This window comes from Castor canadensis, chromosome 16 (genome assembly GCF_047511655.1).
Source record: "Castor canadensis chromosome 16, mCasCan1.hap1v2, whole genome shotgun sequence".
Classification (NCBI taxonomy): domain Eukaryota; kingdom Metazoa; phylum Chordata; class Mammalia; order Rodentia; family Castoridae; genus Castor; species Castor canadensis.
This window is the reverse complement of record NC_133401.1, coordinates 14,704,006-14,719,515: the sequence shown is the minus strand read 5'-3', so window position 1 is coordinate 14,719,515 and position 15,510 is coordinate 14,704,006. Positions and strand designations below refer to the sequence as shown.

Here is a 15,510-nt window from a genome sequence, read left to right as displayed (position 1 = left end):
CACATACATATATATATATATGTCATATTTCTTTCTCCATTCCTTTGTTGATGGGCACCTAGGTTGATTCTATAATTTGGCTATTATGACTAGTGCTGCAACAAACATTGGTGCACCAACCTCTGTTCTGTTCTTAAGAATATTAAGGCCATATGACCCAGCAATTGCACTTCTAGGTATATACCTAAAAGAATTGAAAACGCATGTCCCTACAAAAACTTGTCCACAGCAGGTGTAGCAGTGCAGGACTGTACTTGAGAGGCTGAGGCAGGAGGATCAGGAGTTTGAGGCCAGCTTAGGCTGCATAGAGAGTTCCAGGCCAGCCTGTGCTACAATGTGAGACCTTGTCTCAAAAAATAAATAAATAGGGATAGTAGAATGGCTCAGGTAATAGAGTACCACCTGCCTAGCAAGCATGAGGCCCTGAATTCAAACCCCAGCACTGCCAAAAAAAAAAAAAAAAGGAAATAAGTAAATAAATAAATGCTTATTCACAAAATTATTTGTAATAGCTGAAAGTGGAAACAACTCAAATGTCCATCAGCTGATGAATAGATGAACAGGAGCCAGGAGCTGTTGGTTCACCCTGTAATCCTAGCTACTTGGAAGGCTGAGATCTGGAGGCTCACAGTTAAAGTCCTGCCCAGACAAGTAGTTCTGGAGACCCCATCTCCAAAATAATCAGAGCAAAATGGAACAGAGATGTGGCTCAATCAGTAGAGCACCAACTTTGCAAGTGTGAAACCGAGTTCAAACCCTGTCCCACCAAAAAGAAAAAAAGAAAAAGATGAACAAAATATGGTATATCCATACAATGAATATTATTTGGCAATAAAAGATAATCCAGGTGTGGTGGCACACTTGTGACCCTAGCATTTGGGAGGCTGAGGCAAAAGGATGGAGAATTTGAGAACAGCCCCTGGGGCTACATAGTGATGCTCTGTCTCAAAAAAAAGGGAGGGAGGGAGGGAGGAAGGAAGGAGGACTGATACATGACATTGACATGGATGATCATTATTCTAGATGAAAGAATACAGTCACAGTTGGGCACCAGTGGTTCACACCTGTCATCACAGCTACTCCGGAGACAGAGATCAGGAGGGTGGAGGTTCGAAGCCAACTCCGGCAACTAGTTCTCAAGACCCTATCTCAATAAAACCCATCATAAAAAAGGGCTGGTGGAGTGGCTCAAGGTGTAAACCCTGAGTTCAAACTCCAGAACTGCAAAAAAATACAGTCACCAAGAACACATGTCATATGATTCCATTTATATGAAATACCAGAATGGGCCAATCCTTAGAGACAGAATGTAGATTGTAGCCTCCAGGAGCTGGAGGGAGAAACACGGAAAGCAGGGTGGAATGGACTGGAATGAAGAATGAGTACTGATGGGTATGAGGGTTCATGCTGGGTGAGGAAAATGTTCTGAAGCTGACAGTGATGATAGTTACACAACTCTGCGTATACTACAAACCATCCAATTATACATGTTGTGGAATATGAATGAAATCTCAATAAGGCTGTTCTAAAAAGGAAAAATAATCTGAAAGTCCGTATAAGAGCTCTGCCAGTCAGTTGGAGTTTAGATTTAGCTATAATCCCACAAAACCATTAAGACCCATATCAAGCCAACCCTGGCAAATAGTTCACAAGACCCTATCTTGAAAAAACCCATCACAAAAAAAGGGCTGGCTCAAGGTATAGGCCTTGAATTCAAATCCCAGTACCTAAAAAAAAAGTGTGGCCTGGGTTTGGGGTATTAGCACAGGATCACAAAAGTGATGTTTAAAGCACACAGTGCAAGAATGGAGGTGGAATCCAGATGCTGGTGACTCATGTCTGCAATCCTAGCTACTTGGGAGGCTAAAATCAGGAGGATCTAGGTTTAAGGCCAGCCTGGACAAATAATTTGAGAGACCCATCTCCAAAATAACCCGGTCAAAATAGACTGGAAGTATGGTTCAAGTGTTAAAGCACCTGCTTTGTAAGCACAAAGCCCTGAGTTCAAACTTGAGTCCCACCAAAAAAAAAAAAAAAAAAAAAAAAAAAAACGGCTGAGATGAGCAGGATTGGCAAGGATGAAACAGAGAAGACTGAGGTCTTTTAAATTTGTAACAAGACAGGGCTGGTGGAGTGGCTCAAGTGGTAAAGCACCTGCCTAGCAAGTGTGAGGCCCTGAATTCAAACCCCAATGCTGCCAAAAAAAAAAAAGTTGCTAAAATTGGACCATATGGACAATAGAAACCCACTAAAACGATTTCATAATGAATAACAGGATCAGAATTTTATTTCATAAGACTACTAGCTGTACTGTGGACAATGAATTCATGAAATTAAATTGAAGGCAGGAAAAGAAGTCAGACACCATTGCAGTGATCTAGAAAAGGAAATCCTGATTTAATAGTATGAGAAGATTGAAAAAAGGAGTGGTCAGGCCAGAGAGCTATTTAGTGGTAGCACTGTCTAGCCTGACTGACTAGATGAGAGAGTGAAAAAGGAAGTATCCAAGGATCATGGCCAGGTTTCTGGCATGAATCACTAGGGTACCATCCACTGACATAAAAAATTCTTTTAAGGAATCAGGTTGGCTGGGCGCCTATGGCTCACGCTTATAATCCTAGCCTCAGGAGGCTGATCTCTATCAGGAGGATCATGGTTCAAAGCCAGTCCCATACAAACAGTTAGAGACTATCTCAAAAACACCCAACATGAAAAAGGGCTGGCAGAGTGGCACAAGTGGTAGAGTGCCTGCCTAGCAGCATGAGGCCCTGAGTTTAAACCCTGGTATTGCCCCCTTCCCCCCAAAGAAAGCATTGGTTGGAGGTGGGAGAAATTCAGTTTTCAGTCATGTTGCATATTCAAAAGCAGATGTCCAACTGAGAGTTGGGATTCACCTCTCAAGAGAGATGAGCCATTCGTCAAATACGGATTTAAGCTGAGATCACAGAGGGCTCAGTGAGCATACAAAGTAGAAAGATGACAGAGGACAGAATCTCAAAGACCACTGACATTTAAGGGATGGGAACATAAGGAAAGGTGGCAACCAGAACTGAGAGATGCAAGAGGAGCCCACACAGTGGGGGTCAGAGCAGCAACTCCAGAGGGAGCAATGGCACAGGGTCAAGTGCTCTGTGACATCAGGTGAAATGAAAGTGAGAAGCTTTACTGTATTTTGAGGCAGCTCACCATTGGGGATCTTGGTAAGAACAGTTTCTGATGCACAACAGGGGAAAAAAATCTACTCTAGAAGGCTGAGGAGTCGATGGCGATAAGGAAGTGGAGATGGTGACTACAAATCCTTTGAAGAAGTTTGTCTATAAAAGGGAAAAGAGTGATGGGGGCAAGCCAGTACGATAAATAGAGTTCAAAAAAAGGGGTATTTCTAGCAGGCACCAGTGGCTTACACCTTTAATCCTAGCTGCTCAGGAGGCAGAGATCAAGAGGATCGCTGTTTGAAGCCAGCCCCAGGCAAACAGTTTTCTCGAACTTATCTCAAAAATACCCCACACAAAAAAGGGCTGATGGAGTGGCTCAAGTGGTAAACTGCCTGCCTAGCAAGTGTGAGACCTTGGGCTCAAACCCTAGTGCCCCGTGAGAAAGATTTAAGTATATTTCAATATTAAAGTTTGAAATAGATGCAGGGGTTTGTAGTTTCTATTATAATTGTGATCTTTCTTAAATACTTCCCCTCCTTTTTTTGTAAGAAATCAGAAAGGAAAGTTCTATAGGAAGACATGCTAGTACACGGGATTTCAGCCAGAGGAGCAGCTTCATACAGCCTCAATTTACTAACATCTCCAAGACGGTGCCTCTAACACCTCCACTAAACTCTGCTCACCAGCAGCTCTGTTCTCTACTAAATGGCACACATAGGATTAAAACAAGATTCATGGGCTAGGGTGTGGCTCAAGGAGTATAGTACCTGCCTAGCAAGCACAAGTCCCTGAGTTCAAAACCCAGTATCAAGCAGACAAACAAAAAGTCTCCTGATTTTGTTTATCTACATTTTATTTGTTTTATTTTTAACTAGGGGTTGAACCAAGGACTCAGCATGCCAGGAAAGCACTCTACCACTTGAGCCATGCCCCCAAACCCTTTTGTTTGTTTTGTTTGTTGTCTTTGAGGTAGGTCTCCCTAACTTTGCCCAGCCAACCTCAAACTTTCAATCCTCCTGCCTGCCTCTGTCTCTTCAGTAGATGGGATTATAGGCATGTGCTGTCACACCTGGCTTAAAACTATTGATTTCTTGTCATTTTTTGAACAGATTACATTCTTCTAAAATGGACCTTTCTGCTGGGCACCAATGGCTCACGCCTGTAATCCTAGCTACTCAAGAGGCAGAGATCTTGGGGCTCGTAGTTCAAAGCCAGGCTGGGCAAATAGTTCTAAGAGACCCTATCCCGAAAAACTCTTCACAAAAATAGGGCTGGTGTAGTGGCTCAAGGTAAAGGCCCTGAGTTCAAGCCCCAGTACTGCAAAAAAAAAAAAAAAAGAAAAAAGAAAAAAACAAATGGATAAGCAAATGGGTTTTCCTCTATCCTCTCCTCCTCCTTCTTCTTTTCTTCTTCTTCTCCTTCTTCTTTTTGTTATGTTTTGTTTTGTTTTTTGAAACGGGTCTATGTAGCCCAGGCTGGCCAGGAACTAGGCAGCCTCCTGCCTCCACCTCTCTCCTTAGTGCTGGCATTACAGGTGTGCTGCTTCTTCCTTTAGCAGCACTGCAACCTCCAGAGCTACTTCTGTGGCAGTGCCTTTTCCTTATTGGTTCAGGGAAGCTGGAGTTTCAGAGATGGGAGAGGCTTTCAAGAATTGGTCCAGCAGCAAGTACTGAGGTTTGAACTCAGGGCCTTCACCTTGAGCCACTCCACCAGCCCTATTTTTTGATGCATTTTTTCCAGATAGGGTCTTGCAAACTGTTTGCTAGGGCTGGCTTCGAACCTCAATCCTCCTGATCTCTGCCACCTAAGTAGCTAGGATTACAGGCATGAGCCACTGGCACCTGGCTATCCTACTTTATTAAGCTGCTTGATATTTCATCCAATTCACTCAGCAAATGATTCTGAGGTTAAAGAGCTTTCAGCAGATTGCTTTCCCACAGCTACTGAGCTGCACCCTCCTTCCCTAAATCAGGAGCTCTGAAGAAGTAGAACTGAGAAAAACAAGGAAAATTGGGGACCTTAGTGAGGAACAAGGTGGGCCTGAGTACAGTATTAGGGTAGAAGGCTAAGGGTAACATCAAATTCCTATGTGCCTGAAATCTTGCAAAAAAAGAAGAGATCAGATAAAAGGAGTTCAGAAGATTTAAAATGAGGGAGTTGGGGGGGAGAGATGGGGGCTTGGAAGATTAAGCATCATTTTTGGGTTTTGTTTTGTTTTGTTTTGGCAGCAGTGGGGTTTGAAGTCAAGGCTTCATGCTAGGCAGTGCTCTACCATTTGAGCCACTCCACCAGCCCTATCTTGTGCTGGGTATTTTCATTAGGGTCTCATGAACTATTTGCCGGCGCTGGCTTTGAACTGAAATCCTTCTGATCTCTGCCTTATGAGTAGCTAGGATTACAGGTGTGAGTCACAGGTGCCCAGCTATAAGAATCGTTTTTAGAGTGTGCCTCATGTTCATGTAGGCCAGGTGTATTTCTAAAATTCAGAACCTCAGTGTTAATCAGGACTCTGTGTGTGTGTGTGTGTGTGTGTGTGTGTGTGTGTGTGTGTGTGTGTGTGTGTGTGTGTTTATACAAACAGATTCGTTATAAGGAATGGTCTCACATGGTCAGGGGGCTAATGAGTCTCAAGATCTTCAAAGTGAGTCAGCTCACCTGCATCATGAAGAGCTGGAAGTAGAGTTCCAGTCTGAAGGCTGCAGGCTCAAAACCCAGCAAGACCTGATGTTTCAGCTTGAGTCTGAAGTCAGGCAAAAAATCAATACATATGCAGGCCTTCAGACAGGAGAAACTCTTACTCAGGGGAGAGTCGCCCTAAGCCTTCCACTGATTGGATGAGCCCTGCCCACATGAGGGATATCAATCTATTTTGCTCAGTGTAACCATTTAAACCTTTTTTTTTTTTTTGCGGTGCTGGGGTTTGAACTCAGGGCCTACACCTTGAGCCACTCCATCAGACCTTTTTTTGTGAAGTTTTTTCAAGATATGGTCTCATGAACTATTTGCCCGGGCTGGCTTCAAGCCCTAATCCTCCTGGTCCTGCCTCCTGAGTAGCTAGGATTACAGGCATGAGCCACTGCACCTGGCTCCCATTTAAATCTTAATCTCACTCAAAAGTAGCTACTCAGGAGGCAGATATCAGGAAGCTCAAAGCTGGCCAGGCAGATGGTTTGAAAGATCCTGTCTTGAAAATACCCAACACCGTGGTACAGTGGCTCAAGAGGTAGAGTGCCTGCCTAACAAGCATGAAGTCCTGAGTTCAAACCCCAGCACCACCAAAAACAAACAAACAAAAAAACCCTGAAGAAATACCCACAATAATGTTTGACCAAAATTTGGGCACTTCATGTCCTGGTCACATTTACACATAAGTACAGTTCAGCCAGCTCATTCATTCAAGATTTACAAAGCCCTGAGCATTTGACATGGTGTATTTCATGGGTATTTGTATACTATAAAATACCCACAGTTAAATTATGTGTGATTACTTCCTTACTTCTAGTGGGAGTAAGAACAATAGCTCACATCCAATACTAAGAAGGCAGCAGGAAGTACTATGAGGGTTTAAAGACTGTTTAGAGGGGAGACGATTTCTTCACAGGGTTTCAGGAAAAGAGTATTCCAGCAGGGAATGGAAGGGTGATGGTAACAGCATAGTACAGGATGGTATTCCTAATGAAGAAATTAAACAAACTACACGGCACACATGTACTTTGAGTATAGTTTAAAGTGTGTGAGAAGGAATGAAGGCTGTTCGTACAATGGTGGGTGTCAAAAGGAATCCAGAACTTTCCAATCCCCCGACACATCTTTCTAAGAACCTACAAATTGTGGGCAGAACCTCTCTGAAACTGTTTCAGTTCAACTTCTTGAATTTCTGAGAAGTAACCTACTTCCCATTCCACTAACTTCTCCCATCTTCTTAGGCCTTAGATGTGCCCCGCACCCCTGTGAGGCTGTTGATTTAAAAGGCATTGAGAGGCACTGGTGGTTCACGCCAGTACGCATAGCTACTCAGGAGGCAGAGATCAGGAGGATTGCTGTTTGAAGCCAGCCCAGGCAAACAGTTCATGAAACCCTATTTCAAAAAAACCCATCACAAAAAAGGGCTGGTGGAGTGGCTCAAAGTGTTGGCCCTGAGTTCAAACCCCAATACCACAAAAAAATAAAATAAAATAAAAGGTGTCTGGGGGATGATCCAAGTACCTAATCAACACAACGTATTTCATGAAACACATTTCCAGTACAACATTAAATTTCAAATTCATGAAACAAATATCTATCATTCTCTTCTGTGAGTAATCCACTCCAGTAAGTGCAAGGAATACAAAAATAAATCAAAGTACATTTTCTGCCCTGAAGGAACCCTCTGCCAACCCTCCTCATAAGATGGAGAGGGTTGCTGGACAGGGTGGCTCACATCTATAATCCCACCTACTCAGGAGGCACAGAATGGGAGAATGGCAGTTGAAGGCCAGTTCAGACAAAAAGTTATTGAGGCCTCCATCTCACAAGCAAGCTTGGCATAATGGGCCACACATCCCAAATCTGGGCAAAAGGCATGAGACCCCATCTGAAAAATAACTAAACCAAAAAGGGCTAGTGGCCTGGTTCAGATGGCAGAGTGCCTGCTTAGCAAGCTGGTGGCCCTGATTCCAAACCTCAGTACTGTCTCCCTCACACACACAAAAAAAGATGGAAAGCGTCTGGGGTATCTTGAGAATGGCTATATAAATATATCTTCCATCAGTTCCATTCTGTGAGGCATTTTTACTTGATTTGTGAGCAAAGGAAAAAGGATACCCACCTTAGCTTCAAACAGCACCCAGCCACAGCTAGCACCAGTCACAGCATGACAGCTAGGCTGCACGTAGTTTTGGGAGATGGAACAGAAATCCCAGAGAAGGAAGCTCCTGTCACGGCTGACTCAACCCACTGCACCTGTAGGCAATTTAGCCCTAGTGTCAGTTTATTTCCCCCAATTCATAGAGATTCAATCTGTCCTGCACTGTCACAATGAAAATGTCCCCTAAAGCAAATTTGATTATGCCAATGTCCTAAATTAAAATCTACATGTGGTTCTCTATGACCTTGAAGATAAAATCCAAACTTGCTTTTTAATTGCTGTATATTAATCAGTGCATATTAATTGTTCATTATCACATTCACATACATGCACACAATTGGCTTTGATCATGTTCAGTCCTCCCTTGCTCTCTCATCCCCCTCTCTCCTCCCCTTTTCCCTCTCCCTTAAACCTGTCTAGTATCCTCCCTCTAGTTCATGTCCTCATTTTTGCTTTTCTTCCCTCTAAACTTCCACAAATGAGAGAAAATAAACTTGTCTTTGTGGAGCTGGCTTATCTCACTTAACACAAGAACCACCAGTTCCATACATTTTCTAGGAAATTACATAATTTCATTCTTACTGGCTGAGTAAAACTCCATTGTGTATGTAAGCCACATTTTCTTTATCCATTCGTCCATTACTGGCACCTAGGCTAATTCCGTAATTTGGCTGCCGTGAATAGTGCTGTGATAAATGTGTACACATGTATTCTATAGTAAGCTGACTAGTTCTTTTGGGTGTATATCCAGGTATGGTATGGCTGGATCACATGGGAATTCTATTTTGAATTTTTTGAGAAAACTTTATACTGATTTCCATAGTCACTAGATTAATTTACATTCCCATCAGCACCCAGCTATAAAGAATTTCTAGAGGAGACACATATGAAAGAGCTAAAGGCTTTTTTCTTTTTTTTTTGGTGGTGCTGGGGTTTGAACTCAGGGCTTTGTGCTTGCTAGGCAGGTGCTCTAACACTTGAGCTACACCTCCATCCCACTAAATGCTTATTAAGAAAATGAACCCCAGTGCCTCAAAAAAAAAGAAAATGAACAAATGCATGTTTGAACTAATGAATGAATGAGTGGTATCAAACATTTACTGGAATCAATCCATGAGACACGCGGAAAAGTTAATTAAATCAATATTTAAAAAACAGATGTGACCAGGCACCAGTGGCTCATGCTTGTCATCCTAGCTACTCAGGAGGCAGCGATCAGGTGGATCATGGTTCAAAGACAGCCTGAGCAAATAGTTTGGGAGAAGCTATCTCAAAAAAACCCATCACAAAAAAAGGACTGGTGGAGTTCCCAGTACAGCAAATAAGTGAATAAATTAAAACCAGATGTGTTTGAAGCCTTTCTGAGCTACATAAAAGCCGGGAATATATCTGGGGGCATGGGTTTGGGTAGAGTGCCTGCCAAGCAAGCACAAGGACCTGAGTTCAAACCCCAATTCTGAAAAAAAAAAGGTGGGTACAGAGCTTCAAGTCTATAATCCCAGCACCTGGGAGGCTGATGTGGGAGGATGCAAATTTAAGTCTGGTCCTGGGTTCAGAGTGAGACTGTCTCAGAAAAGGAAAAAAAGTCAATATTTATTACACTCCTATAATGTAAATAGCATCTCACAAGACACTAACAAAAACCACTTTTATGTTGTTTCCAGAGGAGTGTGCAAAATTAGATATGAATTCAGATAAATAATAAGGTGTGACAACACTGCAATAGGTGCAGGTAAGTCATAAAAGGGCCCAGGATGGCCAGGCTTCATCCATCACCTGGTGTCTAGCATTGCTCTCCTACTGCAGTAGTTAGGTTGGCTTAGATAAGAATGAATCCTCTCTACTTACTTCAGCCAAGATGACTGTAATTTTTAAGTGGGAACTAGTAACAAGCATAAGTAAAAAAGAGAAACAAAAGAATCTTTCACAAAGGCAGACATTTTCCACCTCGAATAACTGAAGCCTAACTGCAGTGATCCTCAGTGTGGAGACTACCGGCCTAGGGCTGACTTCCTCAGACTTTAGATTCAGCCCCTCAGGCCCCTAATCTGCTCCCAACAGGCCAGGCCTATAGACTTCTCACTCCAGGTTTCTAGACCTCAGTAAATGTTTGTAAACTCAGCATGTTTGCACAAACCCCTGGCTTAACTCAGCAGGTCCTGACCTCTGGCAGAAGAGAACCTTCCCCTTTCTGACTTCTATATTGGCTCCAGAACTTCAGCCTGACCTAAGCATACTCTGTAGCAACCCCACCTACAAACTACTCATATTTTAAGGCCTTGGAATTTCTTCTGCTGCCCAAAACTCACGTTTTCTTTCTGTTTTTGTTTGTTTGTTTTGTGATGCTGGGGATCAAACCTAGGGCCTCTTGCATGCTAAGTAAGCATTTACCACTAGACCCCAAGACCCAGTGCGTCTTAAAAAAAAAAATTCTTTGTTTTTAATATACACCTCAGTCTTTAGGGTTTCTTAATGGTTGTCACAAAAGGCAACATCTGAATTGGGCTCCAACAGCAAGTTCCATCTTCCCAAGGTGTTCCTCCCATCCACTCTTGCTGGAATAGAAAACAGTTTCATTTCTGGTGTCAAAACCCTTTAACCATCTCCTATGCCAGTGGGAGTGCAAATCATCATAACAGCTTATGGGAAAGAATTTGGTAATATTTATCAAGAGCCCAAGTAACTCCATTGACTAAATTAACTATTAGCTTTCAGAAATACAGCCTAGAGAAATAATTAGAAATGTAAAACAAACTTAATGCAACAACCATGCAATATTTACAAGAGGAAAAATGGAAACAAACCAGATGAAATAGTATGGCTATATAGCCCAGGCACAGCATGGGAAATTAAGTAAACTATGAATCATCTACTATAAGTTGAGCACCTTTAATTTAAAAAATTGGAAATCTGAAATGCTCCAAAATCCCAGACTTTTTAAGTGCCAATGTGATGCCAAAAGTAAAAGATTTTACACTTGACCTTATGAAAGATCACAGACAGAACATAGGGCACAACAGATTCTCAGCATGAAGACCCTCTCAGCCCCCTTCAGCTGCAATAGAGCTTTTCCACACATGCTCACATTTCCCCATGCAAACCACAGCAGGTACCCCATGGTGCCCCACATGGAGCTAGACCCACCTGCATTACTCCTGGTGTGTTTTTCTTAATCTCTCTTCCATAAAGACATTGTTGAAAATGTCAAAAATGCCTACAGATAGGCACCCCTGTGGGTAACAGTGAAAGGAAAAGAAGTATTTGTGTTAATCTAGAGCATAGAAAGTTAAGCTGTTAAAGAAACTGGACAGCCACGTAAGTGTGAAACATGTCACAGGAGAGTATGGTATGGGAATAATCAACAGATCCTTTTAGATATTTTAAATGTTTGGGGGGACTTTTTTGGTGGGACTAGGACTTGAATTCAGGGCTATGCACTTGCAAATCAGGCACTGTACTACTTAAGCCACACCTCCAATCCAGAATAATCATCAGATATGGCCTGAAGAAACACAAACTAGAAACTCTATGCTTAAAGTGATGAACCGAAGTTAATGAAAAATAGAAAAACACTAAATGAAGCTAAAACTGAAGGTTTCAATTGTGTATTTGAAAGGGTGATTCCTCAGCATGATAGTGACTGCAAGTCCTTACTGGTGTGCTAATCACAAATATTATCACAGTGAGTTGAAAATTGAAGGAAACTATGATTACTCAACAAACTGGTTGCAAAAATTTAAGGAAATACACAGCATTAAACTTTTCTTTTTTTTCTTTTTTTTTTTTGCAGTGCTGGGGTTTGAACTTAGGACCTCTCACGAGGCAGGTGTTCTACCACTTGAATCACTCCACCATCCTTTTTTGTGGTAGTTATTTTGAGACAGGCTGGCCTGGACCACAGTCCTATTTGTGCTTCCCAGTGTAGCGGGGATGGCAGGCATATGCCACCATGCCCAGCCCATTGGTTGAAATAGGGTCTCAAGAACTTTTTGCCCAGGCTGTCCTCAAACAGCAATCCTCTCAATCTTCACCTCCCAAATAGCTAGGATTACAGGCATAAACTACCACACCTGGCATGCAGTATTAAACTTTAAAAGATCTGTGATGACAAGTTTGTACAATTTTGTATTGGTACAACAGCTACTCTATTGATTATAAAGCATCAGAGAAATTCATTGACAAGTTTGCCAAAGTCATTGTTGATGAAAATCTGATACCACCATTCCTCTGTGTTCTGGCCATCATGATTAACTGGCTGCTCTGCCACGCCCTGTCTGCATGATGGACTTATACTCTGAAACCCTTCTTCTCTTTGTGTGTCACTTTGCTTCTGTGGACTGACATCTAAGAATAAAAAACCTGTGTGTACAAGAATGAAGATGTAATGAGTTGATGGGGTTTTCTCTCTTTATACATTTATACTTCACTATGTCTTATGAAAAGCCCATGAAGGAATCATTTATCCTGCAGCTCTACACGTGAGAAAAAATAGATGATGCTTGTCTTTTTTGAGTCTGGCTTATTTCACTTAACATGATGATGGGTTTTGTTCTTTATTACTGAAGGAAGCATCATTGTGTATGTGTGTGTCATTCTCTTTACACATTCATCTGATGATGGGCAGAGGACAAGTAGGCTGATTCCAGGATTTGGCTATTGTAAGTAGTGCTGCAATTAACATGGTGTGCAAGTGAAAACATAAAAAAGAAAGTAAATCTGGTACTAGGACAAGTGGATAATGACTGATGAAATGATGAAATGTCACTGTTTGTCATTATTGTTCCAGAAAGACATTGACTACAGCTAATTCCCATAGGAATTAAGGCTGTTGGGATTCACTAATAAGTGAAAACTTCTGTGACAGCCTTTATCACCCAAAAGCTTGTGTCCTTGCTGTCTTAAGGGAAAGAATTCTTACCAATCCATCTTTTTAAAAATTTATTTCTTTATATATATTTTTGCAATACTGAAGTTTGAACTCAAGTCCTCACTCTTGCTAGGCAGGCGCTCTACCACCTGAGTTGCTCCACGAGGCCCCAATCTATCATTAATGCTAACAAAAATACGTGGGTCACCAGAGAGAGCTTTTCTGACTGACTAGTGCTCACTGCAGGGAAGGTGGTCTAGAGAATACTGCAAGACTTCATTACTCTTTGGTAACTGTTCCACTCATCATCCAGCTGAAATTCTCATCAAAAAGAATGCTTATGGGACTGGAGGTGTGGTTCAAGCAGTATACCTGCCTAGCCTGAGTTCAAACTCCAGAACCACCAAAAAAATAAAAAATAACTAATGTTTATGTCATGAACTTTCTCCCAAATGTGACTTCATGAATCCAGCTCTGTGACTGGACTATCCGTACTCAATGAGAGTAAGTATACAAACACTGTCTTGAGCAGCACACTAGCAACAGTGAACAGAGGATGCCATACACGCTGTCTTTCCAATGATTGGACAACCTCTGGTCTTCGTCTATGCTTAGTGATGCTAATGAATAAAGAGGTCTTTCATTTTAAAGATTTAGTATGTCAGGTGGGAAGAAAATTATGTCTGTCCTCCTTACATATGAAAAAAGTATACCTTCGGAGTCTGTCAGGAGGCTGGAAGAAGTAGTTATCAAAGTTTTTGTCACCAGTAATGAGGCTCCTGGGCTAGGAGTGCAGCTCAGTGGTAGAGCACTTACCTCACATGTGTAAGGCCCTGGATTCCATCCCCAGCACCACACACACACACACACACACACACACACACACACACACACAATTATGGGGTTCCAACTGTTCATTCCTTGACCAATGATGAAATAGATGAAATAGTTCTGAATCAAGGTGATTGTGATAATAGTGACAATGAAGATGACATTAACACTATATGAAAAGTAGCTAGAAGATGACATGGTGAAAATGTATGATCAGTTTGTTGAATGACTAGAGTAGCAAGCAGTCATAAAAGAACAAGTAATCATGTCAGTTTATAAAATAAGAGAGAATGCTTGTGGCTCACACCTGTAATCCTAGCTATTCCAGAGGCAGAGATCAGGAGGATCATGGTTCAAGGCCAGCCTGGGCAAATAATTCTCAAGATCCTATTTCGAAAAACCCTTTACAAAAAAAAAAAAAAGGACTAGCAGAGTAGCTCAAGGTGTAGGCCCCAGGTTCAAATCTCAGTACCACAAAAAAAAAAAAAGTCCCTCCAGCATAATGCCACCTTATCCCTAGAGGACCTACTTCTGATACAGTCCATCACTGTATCTTTTTATTTTTGGCAGTACTGGGGTTTGTAGTCAGGGCCTACACCATGAGCCAGCCCTATTTTTCTGAACGGTTTTTTCCCATAGGGTCTCGCAAACTATTTGCCCAGGCTGGCTTCAAACCTCAGTCCTCCTGATCTCTGCCTCCTGAGTAGCTAGGATTACAGGCGTGAGCCACCAGCACCTAGTCCTCATTGTATCTTAAAAGAAAAACAGAAGCCAAAACCGAACATAATAGGTAGAGACTGACAGCGGCCTGTTTGCTGTCACCGGTGTTTAGCAGAGAATACAGGCTTTTCAGATGACACTACTATGCTGTTTACTTACCTTAAAAGCATTGTTTGTTCACGCTGTTGACGGTGTGCCATATTTTTACTGCTAGGTACTTACATGTGGACAAGTATAAGAAAATGATTGATTATCAGTAGTGTATAAACTCAGGGTCAGGAATGGTGAAGCAGGCACCAGTGGCTCACGCCTACAATCCTAGCTATTTGGGAGGCTGAGATCAAGAGGATCATGGTTCCAGCTCAATGGGGCAAATAGTTCTCAAGACCCCATGTCCAAAATAACCAGAGCAAAATGGACCAGAGGTGTGGCTCAAGTGGTAGAGCATCTGCTTTGTAAGTGTGAAGCTCTGAGTTTAAACCCCAATCCCACCAAAAAAACAAAAGAATGATAGCAATACCAAACAACCACAGACCTTCCACATGGGTGACAGATAGTGACATTTGCTTTCTGACAGTTCAATATAAACACTTTGTTTCATGCACAAAATTAATAAAGGGCTGGCAGAGTTGCTCAAGTGGTAGAGCACCTGCCTAGCAAGCATGAGGCACTAAGTTCAATCCCTTGTACCAGAAAAAAAAAAATAATTAAAATTAAAAATATTTGCATAGCCAGGCATGGTGGCTCATGCCTGCAATCCCAGCTACTCAGGAGGTAGAAATCAGGAGGGTCACAGCTCAAAGCCAGCTCCAGCAAATAGTTCTTGAGACCCTATCTTGAAAAAACCCATCATAAAAATAGGGCTGGTAGAGTGGCTCAATATGTAGGCCCTAAGTTCAAACCCCAGTACCACAAAAAAAAATTTTTTTTAAGTAGCAGGCTATTTGTATAATGCATATGTGAAATGCAAATGAATTTCTTGGACTCTGTCCCATCCCCAAAATACCTTATCATGTATATGCAAACATTCCAAAATAAAAAAAATCAGAAGCATTTTGGGTCCCAAGTATTTCAGATAGGGATACTCAGTC

The 15,510-nt window shown here is 42.0% G+C and overlaps 1 protein-coding gene and 1 long non-coding RNA gene across 3 annotated transcripts in view; one reads left to right on the top strand and one right to left on the bottom strand.

Annotated features, from left to right (window-relative positions):
* Positions 1-15,510, bottom strand: part of LOC109691873 (uncharacterized) — a 62,628-nt gene that overhangs the window by 5,964 nt on the left and 41,154 nt on the right. For both annotated transcript variants that reach the window (XR_012442532.1, XR_012442531.1), the window contains exons 3-5: positions 11,146-11,231; positions 10,453-10,556; positions 7,963-8,096 (exon numbers count right to left, since the gene is read on the bottom strand). This is a non-coding gene — a long non-coding RNA (uncharacterized lncRNA). The remainder of the gene's footprint in view (positions 1-7,962; positions 8,097-10,452; positions 10,557-11,145; positions 11,232-15,510) is intronic.
* Cxcl17 (C-X-C motif chemokine ligand 17) overlaps positions 1-15,510 on the top strand; it is a 54,996-nt gene that overhangs the window by 2,465 nt on the left and 37,021 nt on the right. The gene's annotated exons all lie outside the window — the stretch shown is intronic.